The 23,307-nt window shown below is 44.2% G+C and overlaps 1 protein-coding gene across 1 annotated transcript in view; it reads left to right on the top strand.

The window, feature by feature from the left end:
* LOC124606989 (charged multivesicular body protein 7) overlaps positions 1-23,307 on the top strand; it is a 223,538-nt gene that overhangs the window by 177,914 nt on the left and 22,317 nt on the right. The gene's annotated exons all lie outside the window — the stretch shown is intronic.

Genomic DNA, 23,307 nt, shown 5'->3' with positions numbered 1-23,307 from the left:
ATAATAGCTATCAAAATTTGCCCATTGTAGATTATTTACATTCCAAATACATCTTTTCTTCCTGCACAGATCATATCAGTATAAGTTCCCTTCCTTCCTATGACAGGACATTTCAAGTAAAATAACATTTCTCTCCTTCCAATATGTAGCAAATCATCAATAGTGCATATTCCTTCTAGAATGATCTCAATCTCAGTCATACGGTATGTGTAAGTAAACAGGTTTCAAATAAAAATTCCCTCTGTTTGTACAATCACATAAGATGTCAAATATCAGTTTTATATACAAAATAAGTAATGTAAATCAGTAGTGTTCTAACAATTTGTGCTAGTGCACGTTTCAAATATAACTGATAAATTGGAATTCAACAATTGTCATACCTAAACCTAAGTAAAACTCCTGTTAGTACACAGTAATGTTGATGTGTACGTCATGTGTCTGGCAATGAACAGTCATTTCATAAATCTCAAATTCAAGCATGTACATATAAACAGAAGTAACTATTACCTCTTACATGTACATTTTTTGGTAATGATGCCTACTACTAACTGTGGTGATGTTGACTACATTGGTGATGTAGCTGCATGATTGTATAATCAATAAAAGCTCAAACTTCAAACTAAAACCATATGTAAACCTGTCCTTCTCTCCATTCGTCCAGAAACGTTTCAAAAGCATGAGTGAAAAACAAAGAGAGCCTACATTTGCTGTCTCTATGTTTCTGCGGCAACAAAATGCAGTGTTGAGTACAAAGTAGTGCAGTGATATGATTGGTCACTAATGTCTCTCCGAGTGCAGCAGACTACTTCACAGATCCATTATCATTATCTCTCCTGTGTGTTAATGCCATAAACAATAATTCATAACCTCAAAACCAAAATGTAAAATACTTTCAATACTTGTCATCATTCTTCATCTGTATGTGTATCTATTCATCAAGCATCTTACATGACAATACAAAAACTGGATGCAGTAGTGATCTGAACAAACAAATAGCAATATCTTCTCCTTATTATCAAAGTATCATAGCTTAGTGTAATGAACAATATCCATAATGTAATTCTTCATGTTTTCCCGGCGATCTGTTGACATCTTGGATATTTGGGAATCCAGCCGGATGTTTGCGTCGTTCTCGCACGATATTTCAACAGCGTGCCTCGCTGTCTTCTTCAGGTGCTACCTGAGACTGGTCCTTGGGTCGATCGAGTCCAGTATTTATGCCTGGGAGGAGCTGGGCGTTTCCTAATCGGTCTGCGCCGGGTCGAGTGTTCCATCTGTGGTCCGCACCCGCCATATTCAGCTTCAACGGACCCCTCCAATCGCAGATGTTCCAACTGCCGTCGGCGCCCGTTCTGGCAGTCCTCAACGGATGTGGTTATCATCTGCGGTGTGTCAAGACCCGGTCTGAGATGTTGGGTACTCTATCTCCTGAGTTACTATGATTTCCACTTCTGTTTCGTGCTGGGCACTCCCTAATCAGTCCACGCCACGTCGTGTGTTCCGTCTGAGGCCCGTGCCCACCAGACGCGGCTATATTGTCCCTCTCTGATCGCTGGTGTTCCCTCTGCCGTCCGCGCCCAGCCTGGCCGTCTTCTGAAGTCGAGTTCATGATCTTGGATATTCAGGAATCCAGATCTGGTCTCCAATGTCAGACACCTTGTCTCACGGCTGTTCTCTCGGTCTCCACATCTATGTCTTGTAGAATCCCGGAGTGTCCTGCGTTGAGTTTTCACAAGCTCAAGCGCTGGATTCCAGGCAGTGCTGATTTGGTATCCCGAGTCACGGTTGATTAGATTGTCTGTGACCTTAATCTCAATGGCTTCTTTAATGACAGTGTCCCAAAATCTTGAGGTCTGTGTCACAATCTTGGTGTCATTGTAATCCATTGAATGACCAAGTTCCAGACAATGCTCTGCTATGGCTGATTTAGTTGCCTACCCGAGTCTGGTATGTCTCTGGTGTTCTTTACACCTGGTGTTCACAGTTCTGGTGGTCTGGCCAATGTATAACATCCCACACTGGCATGGTATGTTGTAAATACCTGGCTTGCGTAGCCCCAGGTCATCTTTTACATTCCCCAGCATAGCCCCAATTTTGGTGGGTGGGCAAAATATGCTCTTGATGTCATATTTCTGGAGAATCCTGCTGATCTTGGCAGAGATAGGTCCGGCATATGGCAGGTATGCCATCTTCTTTGCGTCTTCTGGTTCTTCTTCTTGATCCTTTGGCCGGTTAGGAGGTTGAAGTGCCTTTTGGATATCTCTAGAGTAGTACCCATTCCTGCTGAACACTGATTGTAAGTGTTCTATTTCTGTGGCCAGACTATTAGGATCTGACAGAGTTTGTGCTCTGTGGACCAGTGTTTTGAGCACTCCATTCTTCTGTGCCGGATGGTGGCAACTGCTGGCTTGTAGGTATAAGTCAGTGTGCGTAGGTTTGCGGTACACACTGTGTCCAGGGAGTTGCTGTATCTTCACCTAACTATAGCAGCCTCCTTGACCACTCAGGACTGGGACCAGGTTGACGGTGCCTCCTGGTCTCTAGCGCGCCTCAACAACAAGGCGCAACAGACTGGGGATACATGCACGGTGGTCAATCTAAGTGACAAGCAGCTCGATGAGACCACCTTAAAAGTACTTAGCAAGGGCCTCAATTTCGCAGTGACCCCTGGAAACGTGCCTGTCACAGCCTTCATCAGTGCAGTTGAGCAAGTGGCCAACACGCTACCTTCTAGTGTGGCCAAAGAGATCCGAAGAGAGACCTGCAGGGCGCTCACCAAGACCAAGTCACCCAAATCCAACATTTCAGGTGATGAAAGTGTGGCACTGATGCGTCTCCGGGAGGATGACAGAATTGTGGTGTTGCCCACAGACAAGGGGAACTCCACAGTCATCCTAAAGAAAACAGAATATGACAGAAATGTGCAACAACTTCTGGAGGATCCTGCATACAGGTCAATAGCAAGCGACCCTACATAGAAAGTGGACAAAAAGACCAGGGCTCTGTTGAAGGAGACGGGCCTGCCTGAACAAGTCATCAAGAAGCTGCGTCCCAAAGCGCCAGCACCACCTAGACTTTATGGACTCTCCAAGGTTCATAAGGATGGGGTTCCACTGCGACCTATTGTCAGCAATATTGGCGCAGCAACTTACCCTACTGTGAAATACCTGAAGATGATGTTAACACCACATGTGGGTAAATGTGCACATCACATCCGGAACTCAGAGGATTTCCTGCAACGACTGGGCCAGCAACACATCACAGACACAGACATCATGGTTAGTTTTGATGTGGTGTCTCTCTTCACGCGGGTACCACTGAAGGAGTCACTTGAGCTTATTGGAGAGAAGTTTGATGGGGCTCTCCTTGATCAATTCAGGCATGTACTCACCTCGACGTACTTCCTATATGGGGCTATGGGCAGCCCTCTATCACCAGTGGTGGCCAACCTATTTATGGAAAGGTTTGAAGAGGAGCCACTCTCTTCAGCCACATATCAGCCCAAGTTCTTTTTTCGGTATGTGGATGATACCTTTGTCATCTGGCCCCATGGTAGAGAGAAGTTAGATGAGTTCCTGCTACATCTGAACTCTTGCCATCCGAACATTCAGTTCACAATGGAAATGCAGAAGGATGGACTACTTCCATTCTTGGATGTTCTGGTGAAGAGAAAGGCAGATGGCACATTTGGACACAGTGTGTACCGCAAACCTACGCACGTTGACTTATACCTACAAGCCAGCAGTTGCCACCATCCGGCACAGAAGAATGGAGTGCTCAAAACACTGGTCCACAGAGCACAAACTCTGTCAGATCCTGATAGTCTGGCCACAGAAATAGAACACTTACAATCAGTGTTCAGCAGGAATGGGCACTCCTCTAGAGATATCCAGGAGTCACTTCAACCTCCTAACCGGCCAAAGGATCAAGAAGAAGAACCAGAAGAGACAAAGAAGATGGCATACCTGCCATATGCCGGACCTATCTCTGCCAAGATCAGCAGGATTCTCCAGAAATATGACATCAAGAGCATATTTTGCCCACCCACCAAAATTGGGGCTATGCTGGGGAATGTAAAAGATGGCCTGGGGCTACGCAAGCCAGGTATTTACAACATACCATGCCAGTGTGGGATGTCATACATTGGCCAGACCACAAGAACTGTGAACATCAGGTGTAAAGAACACCAGAGACATACCAGACTCGGGTAGGCAACTAAATCAGCCATAGCAGAGCATTGTCTGGAACTTGGTCATTCAATGGATTACAATGACACCAAGATTGTGACACAGACCTCAAGATTTTGGGACAGTGTCATTAAAGAAGCCGTTGAGATTAAGGTCACAGACAATCTAATCAATCGTGACTCGGGATATCAAATCAGCACTGCCTGGAATCCAGCGCTTGAGCTTGTGAAAACTCAACGCAGGACACTCCGGGATTCTACAAGAAATAGAAGTGGAGACCGAGAGAACAGCCGTGAGACAAGGTGTCTGACATTGGAGACCAGATCTGATACACCCCAGATCATGAACTCGACTTCAGAAGACGGCCAGGCTGGGCGCGGACGGCAGAGGGAACACCAGCGACCAGAGAGGGACAATGTAGCCACGTCTGGCGGGCGTGGACCTCGGACGGAACACACGACGCGGCGTGGACTGATTAGGGAGTGCCCAGCACGAAACAGAAGTGGAAATCATAGTAACAGTCAGGAGATAGAGTACCCAACATGTCAGACCGGGTCTGACACACCTCAGATGATAACCACATCTGTTGAGGACTGCCAGAACGGGTGCCGACGGCAGTCGGAACATCTGCGACTGGAGGGGTCCATTGAAGCAGAGTCTGGCGGGCGCGGACCACAGATGGAACACTCGACCCGGCGCGGACCGATTAGGGAATGCCCAGCTCCTCTCAGGCATAAATACTGGACTCGATCGACCCAAGGACCAGTCTCAGGTAGCACCTGAAGAAGACAGCGAGGCACGCTGTTGAAATATCGTGCGAGAACGATGAGAACATCCGGCTGGATTCCCGAATATCCGAGATGTCAATATCCATAATCATCAGTGTATCACTGTGCTCAGCATACCTAAATAAATCTTCCACTCATAAGTAACTGTGTGTTCAAGGCGTGTATGTAAAATCCCCTCCATATATTGAACTTAAAGTTTTCTCAGTTGTAAATAACTAATTGTCTAGGTATGTGGACCAAAATATTTGAAAATACATGTCTTATCAAAACAAATGCAGTAAGACTCTCTTTCTGATTGCTGATCTAATACTGTGTAACATTGAAGTAAGAAGTGTTGAAGTCTCAAATGGTTGCACCAAGTAGTTTGCCACACACATGGCAGAGTACAGTTAGTCCATAAATCATAAACTTTCAGTAGACAAAAGATATAGGTATGTGTCCATGACATAGTATAAGCAAAACCTTCCCTTCGTAACATGGCATAATTATAGCCAGTATAAATATTATAAGAGCAGTATATGTGTAGGCCGGCCGGTCTGGCCGAGTGGTTCTAGGCACTTCAGTCTGGAACTGTGCGACCGCTATGGTTGCAGGTTCGAATCCTGCCTCGGGCATGGATGTGTGTGATGTCCTTGGGTTAGCTAGGTTTAAGTAGTTCAAAGTTCTAGGGGACTGATGACCTCAGATGTTGATTCCCATAGTGCTCAGAGCCATTTCAACCATTTTCAAGTATATGTGTAGGGAAAACCAAGTACATCTTCACAATGAAAGTTCCATTGTCTACCTAGTATATGCATATATCAAAGTGCACAAGCCAAATAGAGAAGTGTATTTATGTATATATTCATAGGTGTGCAAAAACTAAACAGTGGAAACTCCAGGTAGGAATGTTAACAACGTAGGAAAAGACAGATTGCTACTTATAATAAAGAAGACACATCACGTGGCAACCAGGCACAATCAAGAAACTCACATATAGCTTTCGGCCACAGCCTTCGTCAATAAAAACACACACACACACACACACACACACACACACACTGGAATGCAACGTCACGTGGGATGTAAGCAGCAGTCTGGAGGTGGTGGGGAAGGGGAAGGGGAAGAGGAAGGGATAGTTGTGTATGGGTGGGGAGAGAGACAAATACTGTCTAGTGGAGTTTGCAGGGACTAGACTGCCAAGAGATGCAGCATCAGGAAGCTGTGGAGCAGGGAGGTGGGGAAAAACGGTGCAAAAAAGGAGAGGAGGAGGGAAAGATGGGACAGATACAGTTGTCGTGAATCACAGTAGAGAGCGATTAGCAGTCTTAACAACACTTAACCTGCCGTCTCTTCCTGGTAGTACCTTTTCTATCATGGCCTTCTTCCACATATGTTGCGGTTGAAAGTCCTTTTGGATCAGCACGATGTCGCCAGGGCGAAAGGGGATGACTCGTCCCGATGGGCGTTTAACCTCATGGTAGTTCCGGAGTGCCAATAGGTATTCTTTAATCAAACAGGTCCAAAAACTGTCACAGAGTTGCTGTCTCAGTCGGAATTCCTTTGTTAAATTGGTGTTCGCTGACGGCTCTGGTCCCGTCGGAATAGTCGTAAGTTTTTCTCCCGTAAAAAAAATGGGAAGGTGTGAGTGCATCACAATCATCTCCTGGTGTGATGGGCCTGGAGTTCACTGCGGCTTCAATACTGATCAAGGTGGTGTTCAGTTGTTCCTCAGTGAGCTTCGCGAGTCCCAATACCTTCCGTAGGCAACGCTTTATTGTCCCACCATTCTCTCCCACCATCCTCCTCACCAAGCCGCCCGGGAGAGAATGAATTTCCAAGTAATACCATGGTGGGCAAGGAACTGATAAGTTTTTGTGGTGGTTAGTGCCTTCCAAAGTTGGGCTAGTTCCATATTTGTGGGGTGGAATGTTTTCGCGTTATCTGTATATATCGTGTGGGGTAGTCCGCTGGTTCGGACGGTACAGAACGAACGCCAAAATTATGTAGGCGGATGTGTGTCTCTTGAATAACCAGTAGTGTGAAGTGGTGAACCGTCAAGGAGTACAGGATATTTTTGTTCCCTATTTAGGCTAGTGCACTGCAGTCGACCTCCTAGACGTATCACTCCATCTTCTATGAAAGGATTGTATCGTGCGATTTTTGACTCTCTTGGCAGTGGTAAGTTATTCTGAAGTGCATTTAATTCGCTGGGGAAGGAATCTCTCTGGCCCACTCAAATCCAAACATTTTGGCTGCTGATAATTTGGTGGCTGTAAGTTCTCCTGAAGATTTATTCTTCTGACGAACATTGTGTAGGAAGCGGAGAGTCCATGCTGTGATACGAATGAGCTTCCAGAATGAGCTGAATTTAAGTAAGTTCAAAAGGCTGGTTGGCGTAGATATCGACAAGACTTGGCTCTGGGTTTTCTTCCTCTTTTCTTCGGGAGGAAGTCGTACCATCGTTGGAGTATCGTTTGGCCAGCATTCAGGAGGGCGTGTATGCCAAGGTGGCCCATGCCACCAAATATTCAGAAAATTCATTTGATAGCCAAGGAGTTCACGTGGGAGGTGGTCAGCAGGATTTTCTGGTCCTGAGCATTGTTTCCATTGCGTGGGAGTCGTGTGTGTTTGTATCTCAGTTACCCGATTACAAACGAAGGTCTTCCATCTGTTAGGATCACAGCGAATCCAACTTAGTGTTATTTTAGAATCCGTCCACAATATCGCATGGGCAATTTTAAAGTCTGTTGCGCGGCAAAAGTAACACAATAGTCTGGTCCCAACTACTGCCGCTAAAAGTTCGAGTCGAGGCAATGTCACCTTCTTAGTCTGTTCTTGCTACAGACTAAATGGGTTATGACGTCATCATCTAAGACGGTAGGAATGTACAAAGCTGCTCCATATGCCTTTTCCGAGGCGTCACAGAATACGTGCAGCTGAGTGTCTCTTCCATGAACTGTAGCTATGAATCTAGGGACACGTATATGTGACAATGAAGGTAAGCTAGATATCCAAGTGCGCCATCGTGCCCCTAAGTCCCATGGCATAAGTTCATCCCAGCCAATTCCTCGGCACCATGTGTCCTGGAATAGCAATTTCCCAACAAGAGAAACAGGGGAAAACAGTCCGAGTCGGTCATAGAATTTAGCCGTACATTGTAAAAGGAGTCGTTTGGTGGCTGGCTCTTCTGACCTTCTGATGATTTCGCTAGGATCGATACAGAAGTAGTCACTTACGGTGTTCCAGTCTATGCCAGAAACTTGAGTCTGGATGTGGAGTTCTTCCCTTCTGCCCTCCGGATAGTGTGGAGTTGTTCACAGTTGGTAGCCCATTTTGATAATGGGAAACTGATCAATTTCATTAGGGTTACAAGTTCATAGTATATAGTTATCACCAAATTATCACCTTCTACTTAGATCACAAAGTCGTTCATGCACGCAGTTTTGTTTATAAGTGGCGCTATGGTGGGAAATGCTGTCATACACTTGTCGACAAGTTCTCTTAGTGTTGCAGAAAGTAAAATTGGGCTGCACGTCAGGCCGAATGGGAGTCTGTTAAAATGGTATTCTGTTAGTTCGTCCATCGTTTGAAGATTTCCTGTTTGATCCTGGCTAATTTTGAACCAGAAGAATGTGGTCAAGTGTTTGTCCTTTTCGTTCAAGGTTAATTGAAGGAAAGCTTGTGTGATGTCCACGACAATAGCCGTAGAATGTAGTCTGAAATGCAGCAAAATTTCCAGAATCTCTGGTAATAGGTTCGGTCCTACTTCTAATACCTCATTCAGAGAAGGTACATTGTTTTCATGAGATGAGGCGTCAAAGACTATTCTCCTTTTAGTGGTTCCATATTTTTCCTTCCTCACTGCATGATGAGGGAGATAAAATAGCTCCTTCCCTGAGAGTGGGGTGGGAGCGACCTCTACTTGCCCCTTCGTAATGTAGTCTAGCATAAGATCGAAATACATTTGCTTAAAGGTCTCTTGACGTTGAAATCTTTCCCTAAGGTGCTTGAATCGTTTTTTCGCGATCGGTCTGTTACTCAAAAGCAATGTATGTTGTCCTTTGGGAAGTGTAACCACTGCTCGATGATCCTTTATAGAGAAAGATGCTCTAAACTCTTCAAGAAGTCTCGTATCCTTGTTGTTCACAGGTAGATCCTGATCGGCAGTAATCCCTATAGTTTCCAAGTCCCAAAAGCGTCTGAAATCATTGTCCGAGTGCAGAGGAGATCGGTCAGTCTGAGCAAAATTTACCACGGTTGCATGCACACAGGCTTGTGACTTGTTAGCCCTAAGTATCCAGCCAAACAGAGAAGGAACTAACACTAAGGTTTCAGAGATGCGTATGGGCGAATTGTGCTTCACTATCTTCCAATAAAAATCGCCTCCTACAAGAATCTTCATGGGAAGATCTTCTGTTGAATCGGTTTTTGGATCTGCTAGCGTAATCTTACGGGCATCCGGTAAACTCTTTATATGTTGTGGAACTGAAGGCTGGTGAGAAATAACGTGAGTACTTTCGAAGGCAGTAAGTGGCACTGAAGAATTCTGCGAAAGCCCTTTCATATTAAACTGAACAAGCCTGCGGTGGCGTGGGCGTGTAGGGTTTTATTCAAAGGAACAAACGGTTAGTTCTTGTCGGTCTACCGTTTGCAGTTTCAGATAATCAATCAGCGATTTTGCTATGAAGCTGGACTGACTATCTGCATCCAGTAGACATCGCGTTGTCCTGCTCAGTCCTGTAGGTCCTGAGATGCGTACTTGGGCTGTCTGAAGGTACGTGTATCCGTGGGGAGTGACAGATACCTTTCCCAAGGAAGTAACGTTTGTCTGACCTGCAGGACTCATAATATCCTTTCGTTCCTCACAAATGGACTTATGATGCAGTTTTTTACAGTTAACACACTGAGCCTATTCTTTCGTTTTGCAATTTGACACTTTGTGCCCACGTTGAAGACAAAGAAAGCATCTGTTTGCTAGTTTCAAATTATCTATTCGATCGTTAACGTGTACGATCTTCTTACAGTCTTGCACCCAATGAGCGCAAGATTCGCAAAAGATGCAGAGTGTTTTCTTTACGCTGGTATCCTTCAGAGTTGATCTCTTAGATTTCGCGTGTACGTGAAGTGTGGACGCTGTGGGAAGGTTACTAGAAGTGCTGGAAAATTCACCGCATATCTTCTGCATGGTAAGCACCCTGTCGGCTTCCTCGTTCAGAAACTCCTTCAGTTGCAAAATGTCCCCTTCGGAAATTCCCGTACGCTTGATGTGAATTATCCAGCGGCGGCATATGTCATCCGGAAAAGTGCGTAAAATTTTCGGCGCGAGGACTCGGCCGTATCTGTTCACGTCTTCCCCAAGTTTTCGGAGAGCTTGAATACGTCGCTGGCATTCAGTGACTGTTGAATTAAGTTCCTCTCTGGGGTGGACAGCTGAATTGGTTTTATGGGCTTGAATTATTCGATCCTTGTTGCCATAACGCGCTCGGAGAATCCTCTTCGTCTCTGCGTACGTCTCGGCCGTCACCGCAATACCGTCCACTAAATGCTTTGGCTCCCGAGAGATAGCCGCGAAGAAAGATGTGCTTATTAATTGTAGTTACCGTCGGATCATCGTCAACCGACTGCTCAAACTGCTCCCAGAATCGTGCCCATGTCTCGAGATCGCCTGAAAAAGGCTCAACCGAGCGTGGTGGCGCAGTGGCTAGACACTGGACTCCCATTCGGGAGGACGACGGTTCAATCCCATGTCCGGCCATCCTGATTTAGGTTTTCCGTGATTTCCCTAAATCGCTCCTGGTGAATTCCGGGGTGGTTCCTTTCAAAGGGCACGGCTGACTTCCTTCCCCGTCCTTTCCTAATCCGATGAGACCGATGACCTCCCTGTTTGGTCTCCTTCCCCAAAACCAACCAACCAACCAAAAAGGCTCAAGCTTTATCGGCGGAAGTTTTGCTGAAGCTGTGGGAACACTCATTTGTTACAGATTGTACCGGCGGATTGTTGGGAATCTTTATGTCTGCTACCGATTTCGCAAGCTGTTTCTCTATTTCGTGAGACAATCGAGAAATTGTGAGTTTCGCGGTGTCTATATAATCTTCGCATTTAAGAGCATCTTCTTTGTATTCGTCATCGTCTAACAACTCGTGAATATCCTCATCTAATTTAACGAGGCGGTTCAGAACACTTCCCAATCTGTCATTGTAATATTTATAATCCGCGATTTCCGATGTGTCTGACAACCTTGCAACTTCCACTACGAGTCGCGTAATGTTTGCTCTTTCTCTCATACGTTTTCTCTTTAGAGAGTGTAATTGTGCTTCTGGTTTGTGGTTCTGCATGTCCACTCCGTACGATTACTCGAAAGTTTAAAGCAGTGTCGGCTAGCGATCAGCTGGTCCTAGTAAGACGTTATCTTTGGATCGCTAGTCGAAGTAGTTCAATTGATGGTCGCTAGATGACAGCACTAGTAATAAACAACCAACAGGCGTAGCATAGGTTCTGATAATTCGTTAAAGCGCTAATCGAACAGCGACAATAGCAGTACACAGCGGCAATAATGCTGTCAGTTGCCTTTACAAATGGCACTACAAAACATGTTGCGTGATAATTCAATTGAACTTAACTGTGTATGCAGGTGGTTGTCGTCGAAGAGCTTGTTGCGTGGTGTGACAAATCGTTGCAGTAAGCCCCCTCGTAATATCGCCGCGTGACGTGCGTCCAGAATACGTGTTTCACAACGACAATCGTGGAAATTGCCTCCCGGGTTTCGGCACCAAATTCTTATGTCGTGAATCACAGTAGAGAGCGATTAGCAGTCTAACAACACTTTATTACATAGTCACAGAACATACAATACAACAAGTCAAAGATAAATTGTCCTAAGAGTAAACAAACAGTCTCTCACTTGCCCGAAGTACATCACTGTGTGACAACAGTGGCAGAGGGATGCAAATAAACAGAGTGGTAGATGAGAATGGGGAGGAGGTGGCAGGACAGAGGGGATAGAAACTGTTGGGTGGAGGGTGTGGAGACAGTATGTTGGCATGGGTTGAGACCAGGATAGTTCCAGGAGTGGAGACTGTTGTAAGGATAACTCCCATCCACACTGTTCAGAAAAACTGGTGGTGGAGTGAAGGATCCAGATTGCTTGGGTGGTGAAGCAGGCATTTAAATCAAGTGTGTTATGTTCAGGTGTGTGTTGTGCCACAGGGTGGTCTACTCTGCTCCTAGCCTCAGTTTATCTGTGGCCGTTCATCGTGGTGAGCAGCTGGTTGGTACATACCAATATAGAAAGCTGTGCAGTCATTACAGCAGAGCTGGCGAATGACATGGCTGCTTTCACTGGTGGCCCGGCTTCTGATAGGATAGGATGAACCAGTGACAGGACTGGAATAGGAAGTATGGGATGGGTGGATGGGCAGGTTTTGCACTTGGGTCTTCCACAGAGATATGATACTTCTGGCAAGGGGTTGGGATTGGGAGTGGCATAGGAATGGACTACGATGATGTGGAGAGTGGGTGGATGAAGGAACACCACTATAGGAGGGGTGGGAAGTATCTCAGGTAGGATGTCCCTCATTTCAGGGCGCGATGATAGGTAATCAAAGCCCTGGCGAAGGAGGTGGTTCAGCTGTTCCAGTCCAGGGTGTTACCAGGTGATGAAGGGGGCACTCCTTTGTGGCTGGTTCTTGGGGCTGGTGGGAGGATTGAGGGTGTTAGGGGAAATGGCATGGGAGATCTGTTTGCGACTAGGTCTGGGAGCTAGTGCCTGTCTGTGAAGACCTTGGTGAGACCCTCAGCATACGTGTACATAGGTGTACAAGTTAGAGATAAAGGATAGTCTAAGAAAATATGTGATACAGAAATTTGTCACTGCAGAAGCAAGTATCACATGGCTGGGGCCCGTTGTTTGCCACATACATGATGCACAACGAGTGCATCCCCCTGAAGCAGTGCAAAATGTAGCTTATCATGAAATTTCAAGTAAACAAAATAGTATGTACTAGTCATCAGTGAAGTTTGTTTGTCTCTATAATTTCAGTTGTTTTACATTCCTAAGCCCGTAAAGCTTCCTAAATTTTCAACAGATAAGTCTGTATGCATTTGGATGTGGATTTTCCAAATTTCAAATGGCCCAATGTATATGTCAAAAACTTTCTCAATCTCACTGTCTATAAACTTTGACATGGCATGGCTCTTAGTAAACATGAGGTCTCCAATCTTGAACTGTGTTGGTTTCTCTCTGTTTTCTTTTACTTTAGTATTGTTCCATGGTATTCTTAACTAAGTCTTATCTCTCAGCTGCAGAAATACTCTTACATGACAGAAATTCAACTAATTCATTGATAATGTAGGCAGATTTATCATATAAAATTTCATATGGGGAAAAACCAGTTGAGGTGTGTTGTAAACTCTTTATTACACATTCAAAGCAACCAATGTAGTCTATCCACTTTGAGCGCTCTTTGCTGCAGTAAGTTCGGCACAAACAGCGTATCTCCCTCATATGTCTCTTAGTAGGAATACAAGATTAGGAATAAATAGAAATAAGTATGTATTTTATGTAATTATCATCAGTAAAATGCTACCAGACTTCTGACTTAGATTGACTCCTATTATCAGAAAGAATAGTTTTGGAAATACCAACAGTGTGACAATAGCCTTGTGTAATTGTGGATATACTTTTTCTACCAGTAGCTTTCTTCAAAGGAAAATGTTAAATGAATTTAGAAAATAAGTCTACCATGACAAATATATAACAGTATCTTCCTTTTGTGTCTTGCAATTGACCATATATATCCATACCAACTAGGTCCATCTGTTTGTTAGGAATTCCACTTTGCAGATAACCTCTACATGTTTGGTTGTTAACTTCTATCTGTATCTGTAGAATAACATACCTATGTAAATTTGATAATAAGCAGGGATAGCTAGAGGACAAATGTAAGGATGTAGAGGCATATCTCACTAGGGGGTAAGATAGAAACTGCCTACAGGAAAATTAAAGAGACCTTTGGAGAAAAGAGAACCACTTGCATGAATATCAACAGCTCAGATGGAAACCCAGTTCTAAGCAAAGAAGGTAAAGAAGAAAGGTGGAAGTAGTACATAGAGGGTCTATACAAGGGCAATGGTCTTGAGGACAATATTATGGAAATGAAAGAGGATGTAGATGAAGATGAAATGGGAGATATAATACTGCGTGAAGAGTTTGACAGAGCACTGAAAGACCCAAGTCGAAACAAGGCCCCAGGAGTGGACAACATTCCATTAGAACTACTGACAGCCTTGGGAGAGCCAGCCCTGACAAAACCCTACCATCTGGTGAGCAAGATGTGTGATACAGGCGATATACCCTCAGACTTCAAGGAGAAATAATAATTCCAATCCCAAAGAAAGCAGATGTTGACAGATGTGAAAATTACCGAACTATCAGTTTAATAAGACACAGCTGCAAAATACTAACACGAATTCTTTACAGACTACTGAGTAGTCCATGTTCAAGATAGGCAACATCAAGGCTACTAGAGCTCAGTTTGTACATTTTGCTTATTTTTTCATAGTTCCACACAACTTCTTCCTGTTTTTTCGATTGATCTGTGTTCAGTTTTTCAAGGCGTATCCAGTGTGCCAACTTATATCTAAATCTGAGAGGGATGCGTTGGGGAGGTTCCCTTGTTAGAATATAGATTAAGGAAAGGCAAACCTATGTTTCTAGCATTTGTAGACTTAGAGAAAGCTTTTGACAATGTTGAGTGGAATACTCTCTTTCAAATTCTGAAGGTGGCAGGGGTCAAATACAGGGAGCGAAAGGCTATTTACAATTTGTACAGAAACCAGACGGCAGTTATAATAGTCGAGGGGCATGAAAGGGAAGCAGTGGTTGGGAAGGGAGTGAGACAGGGTTGTAGCCTATCACTGATGTTATTCAATCTGTATATTGAGCAAGCAGTAAAGGAAACAAAAGAAAAATTTGGAGTAGGAATTAAAATCCATTGAGAAGAAATAAAAACTTTGAGGTCTGCTGATGACATTGTAATTCTGTCAGAGACAGCAACGGATCTGGAAGAGCAGCTGAACATAATGGACAGTGTCTTGAAAGGAGGGTTTAAGATGAACATCAACAAAAGCAAAATGAGGATAATGGAATGCAGTCAAATTAAATTGGGTGATGCTGAGGAAATTAGATTAGGAAATGAGATGCTTAAAGTAGTAAATGATTTTTGATATTTGGGGAGCAAAATGACTGATGATGGTCGAAGGAGAGAGGATATAAAATGTAGACTGACAATGGCAAGGAAAGCATTTCTGAAGAAGAGAAATTTGTTAACATCGAGTATAGGTTTAAGTGTCAGGAAGTCGTTTCTGAAAGTATTTGTATGGAGTGTAGCTATGTATGGAAGTGAAACATGGATGATAAATAGTTTGGACAAGAAGAGAATAGAAGCTTTCAAAATGTGGTGCTACAGAAGAATAATGAAGATTAGATGGGTAGATCACATAACTAATGAGGAGGTATTGAATAGAATTGGGGAGAAGAGAGATTTGTGACACAACGTGACTAGGAGAATGGATCGCTTGGTAGGGCATATTCTGAGGCATCAAGGGATCACCAATTTAGTGTTGGAGGGTAGTGTGGAGGGCAAAAATCGTAGAGGGAGACCAAGAGATGAATACACAAAGCAGATTCAGAAGGATGTAGGTTGCAGTAGGTACTGGGAGATGAAGAAGCTTGCACAGGATAGAGTAGCATGGAGAGCTGCATCAAACCAGTGTCTGGACTGAAGAAGAAGAAGAAGACGACGACAACAACAACAACAACAACAACATTTGCACTTCCTCGTAACCTTTCTTCCCCAAGTAACTTTTAACTAATTTCCTATGATCTTTGTGATTTTGGTTTCTTCTCAATTGATTGCAAATGCTCCTACTATCTTTCACTCCCTTCACATACATAATTTTGAAATTTGTCTCTTGATTTCTATTTCTATGTTAAGCACCATCCTCCCCTGGTTACTTAGACGTAGGATCAGCAATAACATTCTCTTTTCCTTTAGTATACTCCACTGTGTAACCAAACTGTTTTAGGTAAACTGCCCACCTGTAGATATTGTGATTTTGGTTTGATATGATTTCATTTCATTTCATTTTGACACGAAAGCTAAAACAGCTTTGGTCTAACCTGCCACTGCCCACACCAAAACCAAGTTTATTGTGTGGTATCGCTCCCTTTACCCCTTTTTTTTCCCCCAATTTCTTCAGGTCTACTTGTCTCGAAGGTTCTGTATCTTTTGCTCTCCAGTGCCATGCATTCAAAGATTAGGTGTGATGTGGTTTCTTCACCCTCATCACAGGTCCTACATTTAGGGTCTTCTGTTATACCCATTGCGTGCAGATGTTTTTTGAAATTCCCGTGGCCGGTCATCAGTCCAGTCATGAGTTTGATCTCTTTCCTGTTCAATCCCAGGATTACAGAGCTTCTTTTAAATCATGGCTTGGGCATCATTACCTTACCATACTTTTGTTTATGGACCTTGGTCCAATATTCTACATGCTGTTACCTAAGCCAGTTCTGTAGTTCTAGTTTGATCATAGCCTTGGTGATTGTCAGGACAGGTTCCGGTCCAATGCTAGTTTGATCATAGCCTTGGTGATTGTCAGGACAGGTTCCGGTCCAATGAATGGAGTCGTTGCCCCCATCCTGGCCAGTCTTATCAGCTTGTTCATTGCCACAGATCCCTGAATGGCCAGGGACCCACATTAGTTTACTCTATTGCTTCTCCCTAGCTCCACCAGAGCCCTGTGGCATCTGCAACAGTCTTAGATCTTGTTGCAGGAGCTGCCAGTGATTTCAGGGCAGCCCAGCTGTCTGAATAGATGCAGATGCTACAGTCCTTTAGCACCTACACATTTTCTCCTCCACACATACCCTGATTGCAGTAATTTTGGCTTGGAATACGGAGGCCAGTTTTCCTAGAGAGATGATGCCCTCTAGTCTTGACTGAACCCCGTGCACCCCTGCCCCAATGCCTTGGTCTGATTTCAACCCATCGGTGAACCAAACAGTGTCTCCCAAATGGTGTCAAACTGTTTTTCCCCACTGCTCCCCGCTTCTAATTATTATATTGTAAGGCTTGTTGAAGCAGTTGGGAGTCACCCGGCATTTCCCCAGCCATTCCTATATTTACCTCACTCACTATCTTAGTGTGTGATTCTGGATATCCCACTAAGATCTAGTTTTTACCAGTTTTAAGTTTGTATGCCTCAGCTGCTGCCTCCATCTTGACCCAAAGGTTTAGTGGAAGCGTGTCCAGCACGGCTTCCATCGCAGCAGTTGGTGTGGTGCTAATTCCACCTATTATGGCTATGCAGGCCAGTCTCTGCACCTTAGCAAGCTCCTTAGCTGCAGCTTGCTGTTCTACCTTCTTCCACCACACTATGGCCCCGTAGGAAATCCTACGTCTAACCACTGTGGTGTATATCCAGTGCATACCTCTGGGGCTTAGGCCCCAGTTTTTACCACAAGCCCTTCTGGTACTCACTAGAGTACTTTTCGCCTTGGAGCAGATGCTCATAATGTGAGGGATCCATGTTAATTTTCCATCTAAAGTTACCCCTAGACATTTCACTGTCCTCTTCACAGGTAGAGTTTCATTGAAGAGCTTAAGATTCCAACTTGAGTGTTGGATATGCCTCTTCATGAATGGCACCACAAGAGTCTTCTTAGGATTAACCCTTAGATCCTGTTTAATGTACCAGTCTTGCACAATGTCCAATCCTCCTTGTGCCATATTCCTATCTTTGTCAGTAAATTTGCCAAGTATTATTATGACAAGGTCATCTGCGTATCCTTCGCAAGAAACATTGTCTGGAATTTAATTCCTCAGTGAGTTCGTTCACCACTAGATTCCACAGTAAAGGGGACAGAACTCCTCCTTGTGGGCAACCTCTAGTGGTGTTAATTACCATCTCTTCATTCATCATGGCAGTCTATACCTTCCTTCCACTAAGCGTGTCTCTGGTCCACGTACATATATTGGTCCCTAGGTCATGCACTGCTGCTGCCCTTACCATTGAATCAAAGGTCATGTTACTGAAGTCCCCCTTGATGTCCAGGAAGATACAGAGGGCTATTTCTTGGAAGTGAAGTGCTTTCTCCACCCTCCCGAAGAGTTGATGGAAAGCTGTCTCACATGATTTACCTGGTTGATATGCGTGTTGGTTTGAATTTAGAGGAGCTTCAATTAGCCTTCTCTCCCCAACACATGCATTAACCAGTCTTTCCAATTTTTTGAGAATGGATGAGGACAGACTGATTGGTCTCATATCCTGGGCCTTGATCAATTCTCCCTGTCTTTGGGATGAAGACAACCTTCACTGCACTCAAAGCATTGGGAATGATTCCCATTGCTAGGCTAACCCTGAATAACCTGCACAAGACTCTTCTGAGATTTTCTCCTGCCTGTTGCAGGAGAGCTGGAAAGATTCTGTCTGGGCCAGGTGACTTGAATGGTTGGAATGTTCCCACCACCCATTGGATTTAATTGAAGTCCGCACACTCCTTGACTGACTCTCAGTCCTCTCTTCGAGTGCCTGAGAACCATTGTCTCTCCAGGATCACATTCTGGTCTGTGTTGTCCAGCAGAGCATATTGAGGAAAGTGAGTTTTGAGGAGCAGTTCCAGTGTCTCATGTGCTATCTTTGTATATTCCCCATCCTCTCTCAAAATACCTCCTGGATTGGTTGGTACTCTAATGAGGATTCTGTGAAGTCTGGCTTGAGCAGCTGTGCTCTCCACTTCCGCACAGAGTGACTTCTAGGAACCCTCCTTTGCTTGTCTGATTGCAAGGTTGTAGTTGACAAGGGCCTCATGATATTTTGCCCATTGTCCTTTAGGTCTCGCAATATTAAACAGTCACCGTACCTGTTTCCTTGGCATTTCCAAGTCGTTATTCCACCAAGGCACACTCCTATTTGTGCATTTCTTGGTGATTGCCCACCTGTCCTGATGTGAAGTCACTATGGCAGAGGTAACAGCCTCTGCTACTTCCTCAAATTCCACAGGATTCCTTATTAAGGTTTTAATTTCAGATAAGCCTAAATCAGGGTCCCTCCTATATGTCTCCCAGTATGTTTTCCTGGGATTCCTATAGGTCATGGTCTGTCTGATTCCCATTTCAACCTTGAATTTAATGTTCATGTGGTTCGATGAGGATGGCTCTAACGCCACATGCCATTGTTTGACATTGCTGCCCATCATCATGGAATGAAAGGTTATGTCAGTTACTTCTTCCCTGCTGCTATTCCTGAATGTAGGTTCATTGCCCCTATTCAGGACCTCCAAGTTGTTAGCTAAAAGAAATTAAAGGAGGTACTCCCTTACTGTTGGTGTCCTTGCTGCCCCACACTAGATTGTGAGCGTTGGCATCACATCCCACAAACAGTTGGTCACCTTGCTGATGGCAAGCTTCTACCAGTCTCCTCACATCCAAAGGAGGAGGAGCGCTGTCTTCATAAGGAAGGTATGCTGAGGCCAAAACAATTTCCCTTGTGATACCTTCCTCACATTGCTGTATTCTAATGGTCACTAGGTCCCTGGAGCAGAAAGCCATCATTGGCATGAAAGAAATTCCATTTCATACGTAGATGCATGTTCTGGAGTTTCTTAGGTTTCTAGCATAAACCAGCTTATCTCCAGTGCCACTGAGGCCCAATATGCCCCCTTTATGTAAGTAGGGTTCTTGTATCATGGCCATGTCCACTTCCTGCCTCCCCAGGCAGTGGCTCAGGGCAGCAGAAGCCCTTTACTGTGCTGCAGATTAATCTACAGCACCTCCAGTCTCCGCCTTGCTGCCATAATTGCCTTCAAGGTCTTTGATACACCTGACGGTGACCTGCGAGAACCCTAAAAACAATTTTAGGTCCTGCTCTCACTTCGCCTTCAGGGACTTCTCTCCGACTTCCACAACCAGGTTTCGTCCTTCTGGCACAACCTTCTGGTTGATCACTCTCCAGTCTTCTCTCGAGGCTTTTGGGTTCTGGGCCCCTATTTTCTTGAACAGAGTCTTAGGGAAGACATCCTTAAGGATCTTTGGTACCCATATTGATATCTTTGCGGGCTTAGAAGCTCTGCTGCCATCTTGACTGGCAAGCTTCGCATCTTTCCACGGGGATATCATGGGCACCTTGCCCTTAAGCCATTCCACCATGTGCACCCCCTGACAGAAGAAAAATGAGGGCACCATGATCTAGCTACACCCTCCTGAAGTTGGGTCCTGGACCAGTGTCCCCCCCCCCCCCCCAACCCCCCAGTCCTTTCAAAGAGGGCCATCTGTACAAGTTCCTCCTACTGTGATGTGATTGCTACCAGTGGATAGCTGTCCTGGATAACTGCTATCTTAAAAACCAAGACTGCAGTACTATAGGTCTGTTTCCCTAATTCTTGCCTCGGTATTTTCGGGCTCGCTTATCCAGCGAGGAGGGAGTCCTAGATTCCTCCCTTATCCTCTTGCTGCCTGTCTTTAACATTGTGGGGGTCTGCGTATCCCTTTCAACCTGAGACAGGTTTTTCTTGGGAGGCTTAGGTTCAAGCCCCTTTAATTCCCTCCACTTGTCTGTAGGAAGCCATTCTTTCCCTTCCTTTTTTCTCTTCCCTGTGTAGTTTCCTCCTCTGGACCCCAGAAAAGGCTTTAAGCTTGATCTGGTCCAACTTCTCGGTTACAGTTCCCACTTCTGGGTCAGATCTAGACCCTGATTCAGTAGTGGGAACATCTTCCATCAGCCCCAACCCTGATGTTTGGGTGTCTGACGTTTCAGTTTACCCCTCAGTTTGTTTTAATTTATTTTCTTTAGTCATGTCCATATTGGTACCATGAGACTTGGGGATCTACACGGTCCACACCACAAATATCCCGCACATTGTAAAGGTACTTACTCAAGGAGGTCGCCCGGTATCCCTGAGGCTCTGTTTGCGACACATCTTCCCATGTGCCACGCAGCCCTCAGCACGGATCGCATCACACCTTGGATTGGGAAAGGGAATTGGGTAAGAACTAGGAGTGGATAGGGAAGATGGGACGTTGTGGAACACACTTAGTCTGATTCATCAGCTGAGGCCTTTCTGGCAGTAGGTCCTCTACCTTTGGCATAGCCCTCAGCTTCATTCAGATATGCAAGCCTCTCCACCTGTATGGACAGTGCTTCGTCAAGGTGGTGTCCCCCAGAGAGGTATTCTGATAATACAGCTTACATTCTTGAATATAACTTATGGCTTTATGATCTGAAAAACTGTAACTTTATGAGAAAGTAAATAATTCCTGAATTTCTTAAACCCCCATTCTATTACTATCCTTTTCTGTGATGATGTAATTCTTCTCATGTTTCTGTAATGTTCTGCTTGTGAATGCAACTGAATGATGACCTGTAACCCCATTTTCTACCTTTTCCTGAAACAAGTGGGCACCCAAGCCTGAATCACTGCTATCATCATTAAACAGAATGCCAAAGAAAGATCTGGTTTCTGTAGAATTTCATTCTTACCAAGTTGTTCTTTATCTTATCAAAGGCAATTGGCATTCCCCCTCTCTATTCCTACATATTATTCTTTTTCAACAGATTGTTTAAGCAAGGCGCATTTGAATCTTGAGTTATGATGTACTTTCTGTAGAATCCTACAAGACTGAAGAATGATTTTGGCTCCCCCTTACACTTAGGCTTAGGAAATTTTGCAGTGGCTCAAATTTTCTCATTGTCAGGCAAAATTCCCTTCTCTGTTATTCCCTGTCTCAGTTTCTCCCCAATTTTCCTTTAAGTTCTTGTATGATCATTCCAGGTGTGTAGGACGGTGGCCCTATTTTCAGCTGTTCTGTGCATCCCCCAACATTAACTTCTAGCAGCCAGTAAGATTCATTCTCTTTCCAAGTGGCTAGCTGCGAGTTACAAACTAGACCGTGAGAATATCTCTCCTTCATGCTGTACTGTTGCCGTATTTCATGACAGTGCAGTTTCTTTCACAGAGCGACTGAATTAATCATTTAGAAGTCGATGTTACTTTCTTGTAGCAGTATAGCTGTGAAATTGTGTCTGTAAACATTTAGTGTGATTTCCAAATGAATATATCAGGTGACGCAATAAACGTGAAGTTCGTCACAAGCAACTTTAATTAAATTTCGTGCCGATGGAGTATTGTTTTAGTTGTGCAACTGGATTCATGATTTCCTGTGAGGAAGGTCATAGTATGTAGTAATTGATGGAAAATCATCGAGTAAAACAGAAGTGATATCTGGCGCTTGCAAGGAAGTGTTATAGGCGCTCCTCTGTTCCAGATCTAATAAATGATCTTGGAGACAATCTGAGCAGCCCTCTTAGACTGTCTGCAGATGACGCTGTGATTTACGATCTTATAAAGTCATCAGATGATTAAAAGAAATTACAAAAAGACTTAGACAAGATGTCTGCATGGTGAGAAAAGTGGCAGACTCTAAAGAATGAAAAGAACCAATGAGTACTGCAAGGAATACACTAAATTTCAGTTTAAAGGATAAAACACTCAAACCTAAAGGCTGTAAATTCAACTAAATACTTAAGGATTACAATGACAAATGACTTAAATTGCAATGATCACTTGGGTAACACTTTGTGAGAAGCAAACCACGGACTGCAATTTATTTGTGGAACACTTAGAAAATGCAAGAGGTCTATTAAAGAGACTACTTACACCACACTTTTCCACCCTCTTCTGGATTATTGCTGCCAGTGTGGGATCCAAAACTGATAGGATTGATCAAAAAGGTTCAAAGAAGGGTAGCTGGTTTTGTATTATCATGAAATAGGGAAGAGACTGCCATTCATATGATACATGAATTGGGCTGGCAATCATAGAAAAAAAGTGTTTTTCTTTGTGGCAGGATCTTCTCCTGAAATTACAGTCGCCAAGTTTCCCCTCAGAGTGTGGAAATACTTTGTTGGGACCCACCTACATAGGGAGGAATGATCATCACAGTAAAATAGGAGAAATTAGAGCTTGCACGGAAGGGGTAAAGTGTTCCCCACTCACTGTTCAAGAGTGGAACAATAGAGAAATAGCTTGAAGCTGGTTCAATGAACACTCTGCCAGACACTTAATGGTGAATTGCAAAGGAATCGTGTAGAAGAAGATATCGATGCTTCACAAGCAGTTGAGGAGATTTATGTACTGCATTTATAACTTTTTCAACTGTGAATCTGAAAGCGATACTTCGATTTTTGACATTTTGAAGACTCGAGAACAAACTGCAGAAGCACATGTCGGCAAGAGAACTGTATAGATAGTAGCAAATAAGTGTTGGAGCTGTAGAAACCTCAGTAAAATTTG

The sequence above is a fragment of the Schistocerca americana genome, chromosome 1 (genome assembly GCF_021461395.2).
Source record: "Schistocerca americana isolate TAMUIC-IGC-003095 chromosome 1, iqSchAmer2.1, whole genome shotgun sequence".
In the NCBI taxonomy this organism is placed as follows: domain Eukaryota; kingdom Metazoa; phylum Arthropoda; class Insecta; order Orthoptera; family Acrididae; genus Schistocerca; species Schistocerca americana.
Note: the sequence above shows the minus strand (reverse complement) of the source record. Positions and strands in the feature narration are given on the sequence as shown.